This window comes from Bufo bufo, chromosome 3, assembly GCF_905171765.1.
Source record: "Bufo bufo chromosome 3, aBufBuf1.1, whole genome shotgun sequence".
Lineage (NCBI taxonomy): Eukaryota > Metazoa > Chordata > Amphibia > Anura > Bufonidae > Bufo > Bufo bufo.
Genome location: NC_053391.1, coordinates 421,031,921 through 421,049,783, shown reverse-complemented (window position 1 = coordinate 421,049,783; position 17,863 = coordinate 421,031,921).

Genomic DNA, 17,863 nt, shown 5'->3' with positions numbered 1-17,863 from the left:
CGTCTGTTTAATTTCCCTACCAATTCTTTTTATGTTATTAATTTTTCTCTATTGTAGCCTCTCTGTTCAAATTTCTCTTGTGATTTGTCTGCTTCTATTTGATATTCATCATTTTTGTACAGTTCCGTTTGATCCTCATAAATTGGCTTTTTGGAATATTTTCCAGCCACTGTGCAAGGTGGCAGCTGTCCCCTGAAATAAAGCTGTTTACATCCGTCGGTTTGTTGTATGTTTTGGTCTGTATTTTTCCTTTTTCCTTCCTCTATGTAGATGGTGAGATCTAAGAAATGTATTTCCCTACTATTAAATGTTGGTGTGAACTCTAAATAAAATTCATTTTTATTTGTTTAATTAAAAAATACATTTAGTTCCTCTCCCCCCCCCCCCCCCAGAAATATCACATAATCTATGAATCTTTTCCACAGGACGAGATTCGCCCGGAGCTTGCCGTTGGGGTGGATGACCTGATGTTTCCACTGACCTACGTATGTATTAGCGAACCCCCCGGTGCAAATCTCGTCCCCATCGCGGTACCCCACTGCTGTATATAACATTTATCCTCAAATAAAAAGTAGTTCTTCTTTAAAATAAACATGATGCAATCCCCAATAAAATCAATTAGTTTTTTTGCCAAAACTCCCTGATTCTGTAAGCATAGTTTAACCGCATCGGACCCTTTCTCATTTTCAATTATTGTAGATAAAGATTTCACATCTAGGGTCCCCAGGACGTAATGCGGTTCCCATTTTATTTCATTTAAAATATTCAGAATTTGTTGAGTATCTTTTAGATGTGTCGGTAATATATTTACACGCGGTTGCAAGAAACTGTCTATATATCTGGATAAATTGCTCGTCAGACATTCAACTCCTGACACTATCGGCCTTCCCGGTGGTTCTGTTGTATTTTTGCGTATTTTTGAATTATGATAAAACGCGGCAATTCTTGGTTGTTTTAAATATTCTGCCTCTTTTTTTGTTTTCCTTACCCCTCTTTACTAATTTGCTAAGTTCTTTCTTGAATATTTCTGTGGGGTCATTTTTCGGTATTTTATAAGTTTTTTGATCCCCTAATAATTTGTATGCTTCCTTCAGATATTTTTCCTTATCCATTATTACAATCCCCCCCCCCCCCTTATCAGCAGGTCTAAAGATGATATTTTCATTTTTCTGCATTTTGATTAACGCCTCTCTTTCTATTTTAGATATATTTCCCATATATTCTCTCCTATGTTTTTTCGGGCTCCTGATTTTTCGTATATCATTTGTTACCAGGATATTTGGATTTTATTCTTAAATCAGTGTGTTTGTTTGTCATTTGTATACTCTTCATTTTCTTGTTTTCCTAATCCTATTCTTTCTACATCATTGAATTGCTGTTTCTTGTCCCTTTTTTCCTTTTTTGCCTCCCTGTTGTGACAAATTTTTAATAGTTTTTTCATAAAATACTTTTTCAGGGCCAACCTTCTCATGAATTTCCGAACCCCTATAAATGCTTCAAATTTATTAAACAATGTACTGGGTGCAAACTTTAGGCCCTTTTCTAGAATTTGTTGTTCCCCTTTCATTAATATATATCTACTTAAGTTGAAAATCTTCTGTCCTGTCCCTAATTTAGCTTCCTTTTGTTTCAATTTTTTCTTTTGGGTGAGTTTCCCTCCTCTACTACCCCTGGTGCACTTCTTCTTCTCAAGAAAAAATCCTGTTTTACTGTTTTCTTTATCGTTGTCCTTTTCTCCCTCTGTTCATTTTGTTCTCTCTCCTTTTCTTGAGATTTATTTCTCTGTGTGTTTCTTGTTCATTGTTTGATTTGATGTTCTCGGTCTATCTTTATCGGTATTATGGCTATTATTAACGTCCTTCCAATTTCCTCCCTCTTTATCTAATTTTTTATCCCCTTCCTCACTGTCTTTAAGTGTTTTTTTTTCTTCTCGTTCCCTTTTCTTTGTGTTTTATTTTGTTGATGTGAAGAAGGTATCTCTTTCTCATCTGTTTCATAGTTTGCTAGTGCTTCGTAAACGATTATTTATATGTATTTATGATAAAAAGAAAAAGAAAACAAAACGAGCGGCACTCACCGTTGATAGGCAGGTAACTTTATTCCATGGCAGGAGGGGGGTGCAAGGGTTGCAGATACAGCAGCAAGTAAGCAACAGCCGTTTCGCGCGTGTATGCGCTTCTTCTGGCTTTCCAACACTGAAGAGGTCACGGCACCTTCTTATAGTGCACAGGAAGCCGCATCATCGCAGTAATTTGCTTAATTACTAAGTAATCAACACCTGGCCTCTCAAGAGGGAGGGCAGGGATTACAGTCAGGCGGGACCTCTTCAATGATGTAAGGTGCATATGTGAACATACATAAACCAATAAGAACAAATCAAAATACGAAAATACAATAAGCAAGAGTGGTTCATTACAAAAATACGCTCATATCTATTTTTTCATTTAGTCCCAGCGGACCCAATGCATCCGTGCGTAGGATCCATATAGTTTCTCTTCTCAGAAGCTCCCTTTCTCTGTCACCACCTCTTTCAGTGCGGTTAACTACTTCAAGGCCAGCAAAAGTCAGCACATTGGGATTTCCACTATGTGCCTTATTCACATGATCTATTAACCGCGTAACACCCTTTCCTGTTTTTAAGGAGTTTAGGTGTAGCATTGACCTCTTCCAGCAAAGAGTGTTGGAAGAGGTTAAGGCTTTGGTATATCCCCGTGCTGAAAATAATCTCACAGATGCAGAGAAAAAAGCCTTAAAGTGGCTGAAAAATAGAGAGGATCTAGTGGTGAAGCCGGCGGACAAGGGGGGTAATATAGTGATACTGAGCAAGTCTTACTATGTTTCCGAAGCACTTAGACAATTGGATGACAGACAGGTGTATGAGAAATTGTGTACTGATCCCACTTGGAAAATCCAAAATATTCTGCGCAGTTTTTTACATACATACGTAGAGAAAAATGTAGTACCACGCCAGCAGGCAGAAAAACTGCTTCCGATTTTTCCGAGACGCCCCACCTGGTATTTTTTGCCTAAAATACACAAGTCACTGACCCAGCCCCCTGGGCGACCTATTGTCTCCGGGACTGGGTCAGTGACCGAACCGGTGTCCAGGTACATAGACTGGCTGTTGAGACCTATCGTTAAGATGATACCCTCACATTTGAGGGACACGTCGGACCTCCTCCGGTCACTGACCGATATTCAGTGGCAGGAGGAGTTCCGACTCGTGTCCCTCGATGTGGAGAGTCTCTATACCTGGATCCCTCAGGATAAGGGCATTGAGGCAGTGATGGAAGTCCTACAGAACACAGATAGAAGTAAGGACTTCAAGATGTTCATCACGGAAGGCCTGAAACTAATTCTCACTAACAATGCCTTTATGTTCGGAGATTCCTGGTATAAACAAAGGGTCGATACCGCGATGGGGACCCCAGTGGCGTGTACTTTTGCCAATCTGTACCTGGCCCGGTTCGAAGACCGTTTTGTGTACTCGAGTTTTAATCCATTTCTGAAATATATGCATGCCTATTACAGATTCGTGGATGATGTTTTCATCATATGGTCCAGCGACGAGGCACATTTCCGGGCTTTCGTGGATTACTTAAATACACAGAATGACATGAACATGCGATTTACTTACCAGTTTGGGGGCAATAAAATCGACTTTCTGGATGTAGTGGTATCAGTGGTGGAGGGGGAGTTGGTGACGGAAGGTTTTCGCAAGCCGACCGCCGCCAACTCCCTCCTCCATTTCTCCAGCTATCACCCAAGCACAGTAAAACAATCAGTGCCATATGGCCAATTCAGAAGACTTGCGCGTATAAATACCACCTCAATGAGTTATGATAAACAGGCGCAGGATCTGCGCGCTAGGCTGAGACGTAGAGGGTATCCCCCAGACTTGTTGAATCAAGCTATGACAAAAGTGTCACAAGTACATCAGATAGAAGTAAGGGAGGGTAAACCGTCAATAAAAGGGCCCCCACCCTTCGCCTTTTCCTTTAAATTTAGTCCTATGGCCGATAAGATAAAACAGGTCATAAAGAAAAATTGGAGTATCCTAGTGAGGGACGATTCCCTAAAACAATTGAAAGATATGAAACCAGTGATAGCGTTTAGAAGATGCCATACTATACGCGATCAAGTGGTAACTAGCCATTTCAGGAAAAAACGTCTCACATGGCTGTCTGAACAGAGACCAAAAGGGAATAGGAGTTGCAGAAACTGTTCCTTCTGCAGCTTCAATTCCCAACTACAAGTGATCTCTTTTGCAGGGATAGAACATAGGGTTTTTCCACTTATTACCTGCCGCAGCAAATTTGTGGTTTATATAATTTTATGTAGATGCGGACGCTTCTACATCGGAAAAACTATCCGCTGTTTATTTGAAAGATTCCGCGAACACCTAAACTCCTTAAAAACAGGAAAGGGTGTTCCACGGTTAATAGATCATGTGAATAAGGCACATAGTGGAAATCCCAATGTGCTGACTTTTGCTGGCCTTGAAGTAGTTAACCGCACTGAAAGAGGTGGTGACAGAGAAAGGGAGCTTCTGAGAAGAGAAACTATATGGATCCTACGCACGGATGCGTTGGGTCTGCTGGGACTAAATGAAAAAATAGATATGAGCGTATTTTTGTAATAAACCACTCTTGCTTATTGTATTTTCGAATTTTGATTTGTTCTTATTGGTTTATGTATGTTCACATATGCACCTTACATCATTGAAGAGGTCCCGCCTGACTGTAATCCCTGCCCTCCCTCTTGAGAGGCCAGGTGTTGATTACTTAGTAATTAAGCAAATTACTGCGATGATGCGGCTTCCTGTGCACTATAAGAAGGTGCCGTGACCTCTTCAGTGTTGGAAAGCCAGAAGAAGCGCATACACGCGCGAAACGGCTGTTGCTTACTTGCTGCTGTATCTGCAACCCTTGCACCCCCCTCCTGCCATGGAATAAAGTTACCTGCCTATCAACGGTGAGTGCCGCTCGTTTTGTTTTCTTTTTCTTTTTATCACATATGCTCACTGCAGCTACAAGCTGAGCACCTCCGTGAGGCACCACTCCTCGGCAGTCGCATCCTGACAATTTTAGGTTTGGTGTAGTGCCACTGGTTATCTGCTCTACATTTTACATGAACATTTATATGTATTTAATTTTTACCTATATCCTTATTCTGTCTCCTAGTTATGACTTCTGGGGTTAGAGGTGTTTGATGCTCTATTTGATCTCCACCCTCCCCATCCTCATTTTCCTCGTGTACCGTTAGGATGGATGTAAGTTCCTCCACTTCCCTATCCTAACTCTGTCTACACTCATCTAGTGTATGAAAAGAATTCTGGGTACTGTATTCTGTTTGATTTTTTGGTAGGGCATCGCGGTTGAATCTCCTACTTTTCTTTTCTCTTATTTCTTCCTCTTTTTGGTGTATTCTTCAGAAATCGAGCTATTCACATTTGAATGAATGATAACTTAAGTGTAGAAGGTATGAGGGGGTTAAATAAAGGAGGAGATACGGACCTATATAAGTAACACTAGGAGCCTGAACGAGCATCCCTGATGAAGAATAACGTATTATTTGAAATGCGTTGGGATAACTTTGGTCCTCCTAGCCACCCGTAGCTCTTACTGTGACGTCACGCAGCGCTCCGTGTGAGTGCGAGTAAGCAGACTTTTCAAACTGAGCTATGCCACCGGCCGGGGCAAGCTCAGTATTAGTAAAAACAATAGGGTCCAACCTCCCGAATCCCCTTCATCCTTGATGTGAGAGCAAAAGAAAAAGAAGACACAGGACATAAACTTGAACAAATATTAAGAAACAGGTAATTACCAATCTGAAGGTGTTTAGTTACTGTATGCTGTGTGGTCTTGGGCACTGACAGATAGTGAAGGTGTATAGGGAGTGCACCGCGCAGTACCTGAATAGAGATTATACGTGTTACTTTTGATTAGCAGCGGTGGCGATACCGCTGCGGTACCGCAGCGTTAGAAACCAAGAGTGCAAGCGCCTGTGTACTAGAAACAAAAAATTTGCATATTGTGCCACATACCTATCATCAAAAACCTCATACCAGCAACAGCATTTGTTTGGCCACCATATCATATGACAGCTACTAGTTTTCAGGCACCTGTCCCTTATGGCAATAATCCACTGGCCATGTTTGATCCATCCACCTTGTTCAGCCCATCTGGTATTTACTATAATACATGTTTAAAGTTAAATACCATCTGGTATATAGTATATATCTGTATAGTTTTACACTTGAGATATGGAAATCATATTTTTTTTTAAGTAATTCATATCTACGGTGTTAAAAAATAATTTCTGTTCTTTCAGTGGTTTTCCATTTGACAGAACAGAGCGATTTACAATTTTAATGTGTATATTTTTATATTTATTATCAGTCAGTTTGGAAGTTCTTCATTGTTTATATTGTTTTCAGAGCATATAGTATGGGCCCATTTTTTATTTAGCTTTTTTTCCTCCCAAAGTTCCAATAGCCATAACATTTTTAATTTTTCCATTTATATAGCCATATGAAGGCTTATTTTTGAGGGGATAAGTTGTACTATTTAAGAGCACCATTTAATTTACCATGTCTGTTATTTGAAAATTGGGGAAAAAACTTATTTGTGGGGTTAAATTGAAAAATAAAATTTTAAAATTTTAAAAACTATAATTCCGCCAAGGTTTTTGGAATTTTGACATCACAGTGTTCCATGTGCCTAAAAAATGTCATAGCATCCTTATTCTGTGGCTTAATTCAAATATGGTGATACCAAACTTAAATATTTATTTTCTGATCTACTACTTTTTCTGATCTACTTAAAACCTTGAAAAAAAATCAAAATTTACTTGGCAACTCCATAACTTTTTATATTTCAGTCTACAGAGCTTTATGATGGCTTCTTTTTAACATGACAAAATGTTGATTTTATTGGTACAATTTTTGTGGTAAGCATTAGTGTTGAGCGAGCACCAAAGTGCTCATATGCTCGAGTAGAACACTTTGCGATGCTCGGGTGTTCTACCGAGCACCTGAGCACAATGGAAGTCAATGGGAGAACCCCAGGCACCACCTGCTCTGAAGAGGGGAGGGTGTCGGGACTCTAGTTTGGCTTAGGAGTCCCTGCTCTGACTCCATATATAGCCATGTCCATATATGGAGTCAGTGCTTGGGGACACCCCAGTGTATTTAAATCTAATTTAGCCTGTATTTCAGAAAAGTTTATGCTGGGATTTGAACTCACGACCTTCTGTATTAGAGGCAAGGCACTTAACCACTCAGCTATAATAGCTGCATAGCCAGTTAATTTAAAAAATAAATAAAAAATGTATTTAAAAAATATATATATTAGACTTCTACTATACTGTACTTCTACTGAGACCTACACAGTGGAAGTCTCTTTTTTTTTTTTAAGCAACTGGCTATGTAGCTATATAGTGTAGTGGTTAAATTTCTGGGCAGTGAAATTTAGCCTCTATTTCTGAAAAAGCATGTGACAGGATTTGAACTCATAGCTTCTGCATGTGTATATATATATATATATATATATATATATATATATAAAAGTTTTTAGCCATAATATATTTACATAATATACATTTAGAATATATAATATATGTAAATATATTATGGCTAAAACATCAGTAGTAGTTTCCCCACATATTATGCATTCAAATATATCAGAAGTATGATTTTATATATATATATATATATATATATATATATACACTGCTCAAAAAAATAAAGGGAACACTTAAACAACACAATGTAACTCCAAGTCAATCACACTTCTGTGAAATCAAACTGTCCACTTAGGAAGCAACACTGAGTGACAATCAATTTCACATGCTGTTGTGCAAATGGGATAGACAACAGGTGGAAATTATAGGCAATTAGCAAGACACCCCCAATAAAGGAGTGGTTCTGCAGGTGGTGACCACAGACCACTTCTCAGTTCCTATGCTTCCTGGCTGATGTTTTGGTCACTTTTGAATGCTGGAGGTGCTTTCACTCTAGTGGTAGCATGAGACGGAGTCTACAACCCACACAAGTGTCTCAGGTAGTGCAGCTTATCCAGGATGGGCCATCAATGCGAGCTGTGGCAAGAAGGTTTGCGGTGTCTGTCAGCGTAGTGTCCAGAGCATGGAAGTGCTACCAGGAGACAGGCCAGTACATCACATGGAGGAGGCCGTAGGAGGGCAACAACCCAGCAGCAGGACCGCTACCTCCGCCTTTGTGCAAGGAGGAACAGGAGGAGCACTGCCAGAGCCCTGCAAAATGACCTCCAGCAGGCCACAAATGTGCATGTGTCTGCTCAAATGGTCAGAAACAGACTCCATGAGGGTGATATGAGGGCCCAACGTCCACAGGTGGGGGTTGTGCTTACAGCCCAACACCGTGCAGGACGTTTGGCATTTGCCAGAGAACACCAATATTGGCAAATTCGCCACTGGCGCCCTGTGCTCTTCACAGATGAAAGCAGGTTCACACTGAGCACATGTGACAGACGTGACAGAGTCTTGAGACGCCGTGGAGAACGTTCTGCTGCCTGCAACATCCTCCAGCATGACCGGTTTGGCATTGGGTCAGTAATGGTGTGGGGTGGCATTTCTTTGGAGGGCCGCACAGCCCTCCATGTGCTCGCCAGAGGTAGCCTGACTGCCATTAGGTACCGAGATGAGATCCTCAGACCCCTTGTGAGACCATATGCTGGTGCGGTTGGCCCTTGGTTCCTCCTAATGCAAGACAATGCTAGACCTCATGTGGCTGGAGTGTGTCAGCAGTTCCTGCAAGACGAAGGCATTGATGCTATGGACTGGCCCGCCCGTTCCCCAGACCTGAATCCAATTGAGCACATCTGGGACATCATGTCTCGCTCTATCCACCCACGTCACGTTGCACCACAGACTGTCCAGGAGTTGGCAGATGCTTTAGTCCAGGTCTGGGAGGAGATCCCTCAGGAGACCGTCCGCCACCTCATCAGGAGCATGCACAGGCATTGTAGGGAGGTCATATAGGCACGTGGAGGCCACACACACTACTGAGCTTTATTTTGACTTGTTTTAAGGACATTATATCAAAGTTGAAGTGTAGTGTGTTTTTCCACTTTAATTTTGAGTGTGACTCCAAATCCAGACCTCCATGGGTTGAAAAATTTGATTTCCATTTTTTCTTTTTTGTGTGATTTTGTTGTCAGAACATTCAACTATGTAAAGAACAAAGTATTTCAGAAGAATATTTAATTAATTCAGATCTAGGATGTGTTATTTTTGTGTTCCCTTTATTTTTTTCAGCAGTGTATATATATATATGTATATATATATATATACACACACATAAATATATATTTTTTTTCTAGTAATTACAGATTTATTTTGTGCCATACATTTTGTACAATTACTAAAAAAATATGAAATATAAATCTAATTTAACCTCCATTTCAAAAAAAGTTTGTGATGGGATTTGAACTCACAGCTTCTGAATCATAGCCCAGAACTTTAACCACTACACTATACAGCTGCATAGCCAACCACTAAAAATAAAAAAATAAAAAAAATATGAGACTTCTACTGTATAGGTCTTAGTAGAAGTACAGTATAGTAGAAGTCTTTTATTTTATTTTTTTTATTAACTGGCTATGTAGCTATTATAGCTGAGTGGTTAAGTGCCTTGCCCCTAATGCATAAGGTTGTGAGTTTGAATCCTGGCAGAAACTTTTCTGAAATATAGGCTAAATTTGATTTAAATACACTGGGGTTTCGCCGAGCACCGACTACATATACAGACATAGGTATATATGGAGTCAGAGCAGGGATTCCTAACCCGAGGGATCCCCTTACTGTACAGTGATATTCTGCATAGAAATAGAGGCTAAATTAGATTTTAATACACTGACTCGAGCTTCGTGCTCGAGCACACCTGGTGTTCGGCCGAACTCCGCGATGTGCCGAGCATAGCGATGCTCGAGCCGAACTTGTGTTCAGCCGAGCATGCTCGCTCAACACTAGTAAGCATGACTTTTTGATCATCGTTATTCAAGTTTGTTGGGGGTGAATGATAAAAAAACAGCAAATCTTGCTTTTATTTATTTTTCATTACAGTGTTCAGCACACACAATTTTTATTAATATTAATAGTTCAGAAATTTTCGAACGAGGCAATACCTAATATGTTTTTTTTCTTGATATACTTTTATGTATAAAATTAGAGGTGAGGGGGTGATTTAAACTTTAATTCTTTTTACTTTTATAGTGACAACTTTTAACCACCTTTGGGGGCTAGAACCTGGGATCCTATTGTCCTATTCACCCTTATTGCCATGCCCCGTCATTATGGCCCAGTGTCTGCTGTATGATATAGCCGACACCTACCGCATATGGAGTGGGCTCATTATAGCACCCTGTTTGTTACATTCCCTCAGCCACTGTGATATACGGGTATATCTGATTTATAGTGATTCGTGACTAATATATCGAATTTCTTGTTGAAGTTTGGTGAATCGACCAAATCGAATTTTTCAAAACAATGCTCATCACTAACAGATTTGACAAAATATAATATAGTCTATTTATATGAAATCCATGTGATTCACTGAATGATCAGTTTTATATATCAAACATCCTCATGTAAAGTAGTAGAAATTTAATCAATCAATTACCCATCTCTACGGAACAATGTGGTAGATTGGAGATTGGAGTTGTACAAGTAAAATACTTGATAAAGATGTTTAACCTATGTTTTCTACAACATAATTTTTCATTTAGAATAATTTTAAGTAAATTATGTCCAAGTATTGTTGTTACCAGTTTCTTATCCTGCCACCTGTTGGTGTTTTTTTATTCTCTCTCAGAAAATCCACCACATGTTTCGAATGTCAGTGAGAAGCCTCTTTTAGTGTGCAATTCCTATTAAAAAGTCTTCATTATAGTAATAATTATGATGCTATTAAATGGGTTTTCTAAGATCTTTCCACAGAACTATTCATATTAGGTTGCTTTTTACTTTGGGAATAACAGAATAAAGTTGTCTTAAAAGGCAGAAAATGCTCAAAACCCTAAATGCTGTTGCACATTTCTAACTGGGGGAGCAAATCCTGCGCATATGGTCCGTTGCTAACAGCAATCCCTAGAAAAAATGCATACAATGGAGGATGCCTGCAGCGGACCACATGTACCACAAAAACATCCTACACAGGATAGCCAAATGTGTCGATGTGATTGGCTATATAAAACAGAGATTTACAAAAAATGGTGCACTACGATGGTAAATGCAATTGACAATATATGGCTAAACCCTCACACTGATATTTAAATGAGACTTTCGCCAATATATTCTTATATCAAGAACATCCTGGAGCCCGCGCACCCCGTCAAGGTATCTCAAAGTGGCTCAGGACCTAACGCTAACCTACCTGTGCCGTATGGGCAATTACAGGGGCATGGTTAGATTTGCTCCCCCGGTTAGAAATGCGCAACAGCATATGGGGTTTAGAGCATTTTCTGCCTTTTAAGACCACTTTATTCTGTTATTCTGTTTGTACATGCACACCTGGAGGTGTGGCAACTCCAGTTTTCAACTTCAGGTACACCTCTGAGGCCTGCGCCACATGAGTCAGTGGTAGGTGGGACTTACAGCCTCCTAGCTCCTCCCATTGTATGTGTGATTTCAAGCTGGAGGTAACTGGGAGTTGTTTGCTGTTCTGTTGGACCTTATGCCCCTGTAATTGCCCATACAGCCTCTGTAATTGCCCATATGGCATAGGTAGGTTAGCATTAGTTCCCGTGCCACTTTGAGATACTTTGATGGGGTGCGCGAGCTCCAGTATGTTCTTTTAATATTTTAATATCAGTGTGAGGTTTTTGCCATATATTGTCAATTGCATTTAACATTGTAGTGCACCATTTTTTGTAAATCTCTGTTTTTTACTTTGCTCGTGCTTTTATCATGGTATGGTTTATTTATTTTTCAAGCTTTTATTTTATAGGTTCATTAATTGGATTTGACTTATTCTATTCTTCTATTTGTGATCACGTTATTATTACATTTTTTTTGTTGCATATCTTGCACTAGATACTTTGCTAGCACGTGCACTTTAACAATCTGATTTGTGATTCAGCCTCATGTATTTATTTTAACTTATCAAGGTTTGTACTATGGTTTTTGGAGCTAAACACTCTTTATAAATTTTGTGTATTTTAAGTGTATTTGATTTGTTGTTTTTTTGTCTCTAATGGCATTAATAAAATTATGATACTTTTAATTACAGTTTGCCTGGAGGGCTCCATTTTTGCAATTGTGCTATGGTTTATTCATTCATATTTACTCTTATGCTTTTTACTCTTGGGAAGTACCCAGGATGTTTAGGTACATTAATGGTGCCTGCTATCTATTGAAATACTGCCATTCATGCATACTGAGATCACTGATTGACTATAGCGGACATAGAACTGATGAACGTGATGTCATTAGTAAAGGACCTGAAGGGATTTGAGTAGAGACTAGAATGTGGTATGGGAGCAAAAAGAAATTTCATAGGTGGATGCCTTTTTTTTATTCTGTTTAGTGGAACTGAGCTAATGGAATGTATAACCACTTGCACTGAACAAATTAGGAGGATGCTATTTTTATTTTGGATGTGAAATTAAAAAAAAGAAGAAAAAAAGCAATTTTTGTCTTGCTTCCTGTTTACCGAGCAGTAAAAATAACATTTTAGCTGTATTTCTTAGATCTGTAAGAATATAGCAATAAAAAACTATATTTAGTTGTTTAATAATTTAGCACTTATAATTTGCAATTAAAATATTCTTCATTTAAAATGTTGTTTTTGTGTCCTCACATACTTAGCTATAACATTTTTATTTTTCTGTCTCTGTAGATGTGTTAGGGCTGGCTTTTTGTGGTGGTGCCAAATATGATTCATTTTTTACAAAAAAAAAATTACCTTTTAATCAATAAAGGAGCTTTTTTGAAGGGTACTTTTTAAATTTAAATTTTATTCATCTTTATGTTCCTTTTTTAGATTTAACATGGAGATTTACATAAAAGGTTCATGTGAGTCTACACATTTTTATATAATCTTTTATATCATCAACTAGTATTACTGAAAACAACTGAACATTTTTTTTTTCTATTTAGATATAAAGTTTGTTACTTGGAGTTATTTTTCCCCAACACAGGCATTAGGTAATTATGGGACATTGTATTAAAGCTATTTTCATTTTAATGAAATGTAAAATCCAGCAGAGCTCAAACAGTGAGGAGCCCTGAACACAAAATTACCTTATAAATATTATTTTAAATATGTATAAAATAGCATATTATTGGAATTTTTCTAATTATTTTTGTGGCAAAATACAAAAATAAGCTGGTTTCCTACCGCTCACAGGTTAGGGATAACTGAATTGCCATTGAAAACTACCATTAGCAAACTGTGACTGCTAGAGCTAAGACTGCTAAACATTAATGTGTTTAAATAGAGAACTATGCACCACAACTTTAACAAGATGAATTTTAACACTCTTCAATAAAAATAACCATATTTAGTAAGAAAAAACCTTGAATTATGGTTATGTCTTGCAAGAGTACCATAAACAAAATCTAAGTTCAAGTTGTGAAATGCCTTCTGTATTGGAAGACACTTTCACCAGTCTGTCCTTTCAATATGTATTATCCTTAAGGGCCCTTGCACATGACCGTATGCCCTCCGAGACATACGGTCTGTGAGCGGGCCATATGTCCCGGAGCAGCATTGATCGTGCGCACAGGAGCACACAGCATCAGAGATTACAATGATGCTATGCAAGTCAGTCCGCCTGCGAAACTATTGTCCTGCACTCATAAGATCAAATGAGTGCGGGACAATAGTCCAGCGGGTGGCCCGACGTGCACAGCATCATTGTAATCTATGATGCTGTGTGCTCCTGTGCGCAAGATCAGTGCTGCTCAGGGACATATGGCCCGCTCACGGACCGTATGTCTTGGAGGCTGATAAATCAAGCTTTGCTAGAACAATGAGGCAACTTGATACCTGAGTTTTTCTGGTGTGTGTATTGGAAATATATTCAGAAATTAAAATTTTCAAAGTAATTAAAATTTTTGTCATTCGAGGGGCGTAATCAAGGTTATCTACCAAATGTTACTGAAAATACAAGAGGTAGTACATGTCACGGCTGTGTCATGTTCTGGTGTAGTGGACCATGACACTTTTGCCGTGCATGCTTGTTGCTGGTGGCAACATGTTGTTTTGTATGTTTGGACTCTTCCCCTTTAAGTTTTGTGTTCCTTCCCATCCTGGTATGTTCGGGGTTAAGTTGTGTGCTTGGAGGAGCTGGGTGTTGCCTATGGGCTCTTCTTATTCTGTCTTGTGAGCCTGTGTGTTGTTCCTCCGTGAGGGGTCCCTGGGGTTCCCCGGAGGGGGAACCTAAAGACTATGAACAGCTCTGCCTGGAGCTACCTTGCATCCGGTGTCCGCATGGGGGTCCGGGTAGTTTTGGAGTCATGGTTCCATCTTTGCTGGTATTAAAGGGCCTCTGTCATCAGATTTATAGCTATGACACTTGCTGACCTGTTGTATGTGCGCTTGGCAGCTGAAGGCATCTGTGTTGGTCCCATGTTCATAAGTGCTCTCACTGCTGAGAAAAATGATGTTTTTATTATATGCAAATGGAATTCTAGGAGCAACGGGGGTGTTGCCGTTACACCTAGAGGCTCTGCTCTTTCTGCAACTGCCGTGCCCTCTGCACTTCGATTGACAGGACCAGGTGTGAGGACATTTTCACTGCCCTGGCCCAATCAATTAAAGTAGAGATGGCGCAGCAGTTGCAGAGAGCAGCCTCTAGGTGTAACGGCATTGCCGATTGCTGTATATTTTTCCCTAAGCATTGTGCACTTTTTAAGAAGCTGGGTGAGTGCCATGGACAATCTTCTCTACTGGATTTATATATCTTCACTGTCGTTACCACAGAGCACTACCCCGATATATTATCCTGATAACCCCTACAATACACTACACAGCTACTAATAGTAGAAAACGAGTTTATTGTACAATTACTAAATATAATAAAATACATGTATATGTGGCTATACAGACACAGGACAAAAAAGAAGGACTACCTAAACTTTGTCAATAAATAATTGCAGATAATCCCAAACACTCCCAGGCTACCTGCAAAAGAAAATCTCACTATACAGGTACGTAAAGTGCACAGTGCATAAGGGAGAGTAACCAAGGGACAATCAACTGCCATTTGTATACAGACCAGTGTAGTCCAGACCCCGACACGCGTTTCGCTGTCGCTTCCTCAAGGAGTATAGATGGACTGTGCTCTGTGGTCTTAAAAAAAAAAAACATGATTAGGGGAATGAATGCTAAACACCTGAGTAGAGAGGGCTGCAAGCCAATCGAATACAAGCTGGCATGATTGACAGGTATTGTTATGTGGCATGTGATGTCACATCCAATCATAATGTGTGCCGCCCACTTTACTATGCAAGTGCAGAAACCCATTGCCAAATTCAGTGATCTGATCCAATATCAAGAGAAAATCACAAGTGCCACTTACAATAAGGAATTTGAACCAGAGAGTATATAGGAAGGAGGGGGGAGGAGTCAGAGCCACGTGTATTCGCAGCGGAGCGCCCGCGTCACACAGGACATGTGACACATCCGCAACCAAGGACATTCCACTCCAGCTCCACCCCATCACATGGTGAACTTAATCAAGCCACTATTGGTTGAAACGTGACACATGATAAGAACATGTGATCCAAAGAGTAAGTAGTAAACAGATAACTACCATAATATAATAATAATAATATTTAAAAGGTGCCATAAAATGTGACATGAACAAAAAAAAAAACTATGACATACATAATGCATAAAGGCAATATTGACACATGAATAATATGATATAAGATAAAATAAAACATAAAGGCAAAGAAGGAGGGGCAAGAAAATGTGCAAAGTGACTGTGCAAACATGCAAAGTGCGAGGTGCAAAAAAGTGCAAAGTGAGGGGTGAACATATGCAATAAATATATAAAATACATAATAAATACATGTGAAACGTATACATTTTTATATGGTGGATGGCAAAACACATCAATATATATGTGTGTATAAAACTGTCAAATAACCAGCTATCAAAATCATACAGAATAAAAGTTGTTATGGCATTAGGGTATAGCTTAGTCCAAACAAGAGGTAAGTGTGTGTAGGTTCTTCAGTCATCAATCACTAACTCTCGACTCAGGATCTAGAAACAAAAAAGAGATAGACAAAGAAATTACAATGATTGATCATTATTAACAAAAAAATGTACAACATAAGATACATGACTGTTACATCATGATAAAAAAGGCCAAAACTGTTAAAAAGATTGATTAAAAATAGAGCACATCCCAAAATTAGATGTACATAACTATAGAACAAGAACGCCTGGAAGTATATAGATTTAGGGAAGATTACACAGACGGAAGTATTTAAGTGTTCAGAAAAGGGGCAAAGCTAAGACCCTCATTGAGGCTCAGGGGGGTTACTGTATTTAGCCTAAAAATCCACTTGGCTTCCCTTTGAGCTAACAACCTCTTCCAATTCCCTCCCCTCACTCCGATTAGAATCCTTTCAATACCTGTTACCTTCAAAAGAGTTCCATTACTGCCATGATGTATCTTGAAGTGTCGAAAAATCGTCTTCAGGTTCGATAGGTCATCTTCATCCCTGGATGTATTGATCCCTAAGACATGTTCTCGGCTACGTTTTTCAGCTCCCTTGAAGTCATGCCTACATAGAGAAGGTTACACGGACACATTGCCACATAAACAACACCCATCGTGGTACATTAAATAGTAGGCAGGTCCCATATTCGAATTTGCAATATTTCATGAATATTCGCTAGAATATTCGTTTCATATTCGCGAATATTCGTATTCAAGATTATTTTCGCGATTAATCTAAAATGTAAAAATCGCGTAATGCAAAGTTGATTAAAAAAGAATATATAGCAGTAAATATAGAGCTATATATTCGTTTAAAGAATATTTGTCATATTCTAAAACAAGAATATATAGCAATATAGCGAATATTTGAGAAAATACAGAGAAATTTAGATAAGCTAATATAGTGATATAATATATTTTTTTTAATAGTGTAAATTTTTTCCAAATCTGAAGTTCAGAAGAGAAAAAAAAAATAAGACTATAAAAAAAAGATGATAGCACTATATTAGCTAATTTGCTCTATATTTGTATTTAGCGAATATTCACTATATTGCTATATATTCTTGTTATAGAATATGATGAATATTCTAAAAAACTAATATACACTCACCTAAAGAATTATTAGGAACACCTGTTCTATTTCTCATTAATGCAATTATCTAGTCAACCAATCACATGGCAGCTGCTTCAATGCATTTAGGGGGGTGGTCCTGGTCAAGACAATCTCCTGAACTCCAAACGGAATGTCAGAATGGGAAAGAAAGGTGATTTAAGAAATTTTGAGCGTGGCATGGTTGTTGGTGCCAGACAGGCCGGTCTGAGTATTTCACAATCTGCTCAGGTACTGGGATTTTCATGCACAACCATTTCTAGGGTTTACAAAGAATGGTGTGAAAAGGGAAAAACATCCAGTATTCGGCAGTCCTGTGGGCAAAAATGCCTTGTGGATGCTAGAGGTCAGAGGAGAATGGGCCGACTGATTCAAGCTGATAGAAGAGCAACGTTGACTGAAATAACCACTCGTTACAACCGAGGTATGCAGCAAAGCATTTGTGAAGCCACAACACGCACAACCTTGAGGCGGATGGGCTACAACAGCAGAAGACCCCACCGGGTACCACTCATCTCCACTACAAATAGGAAAA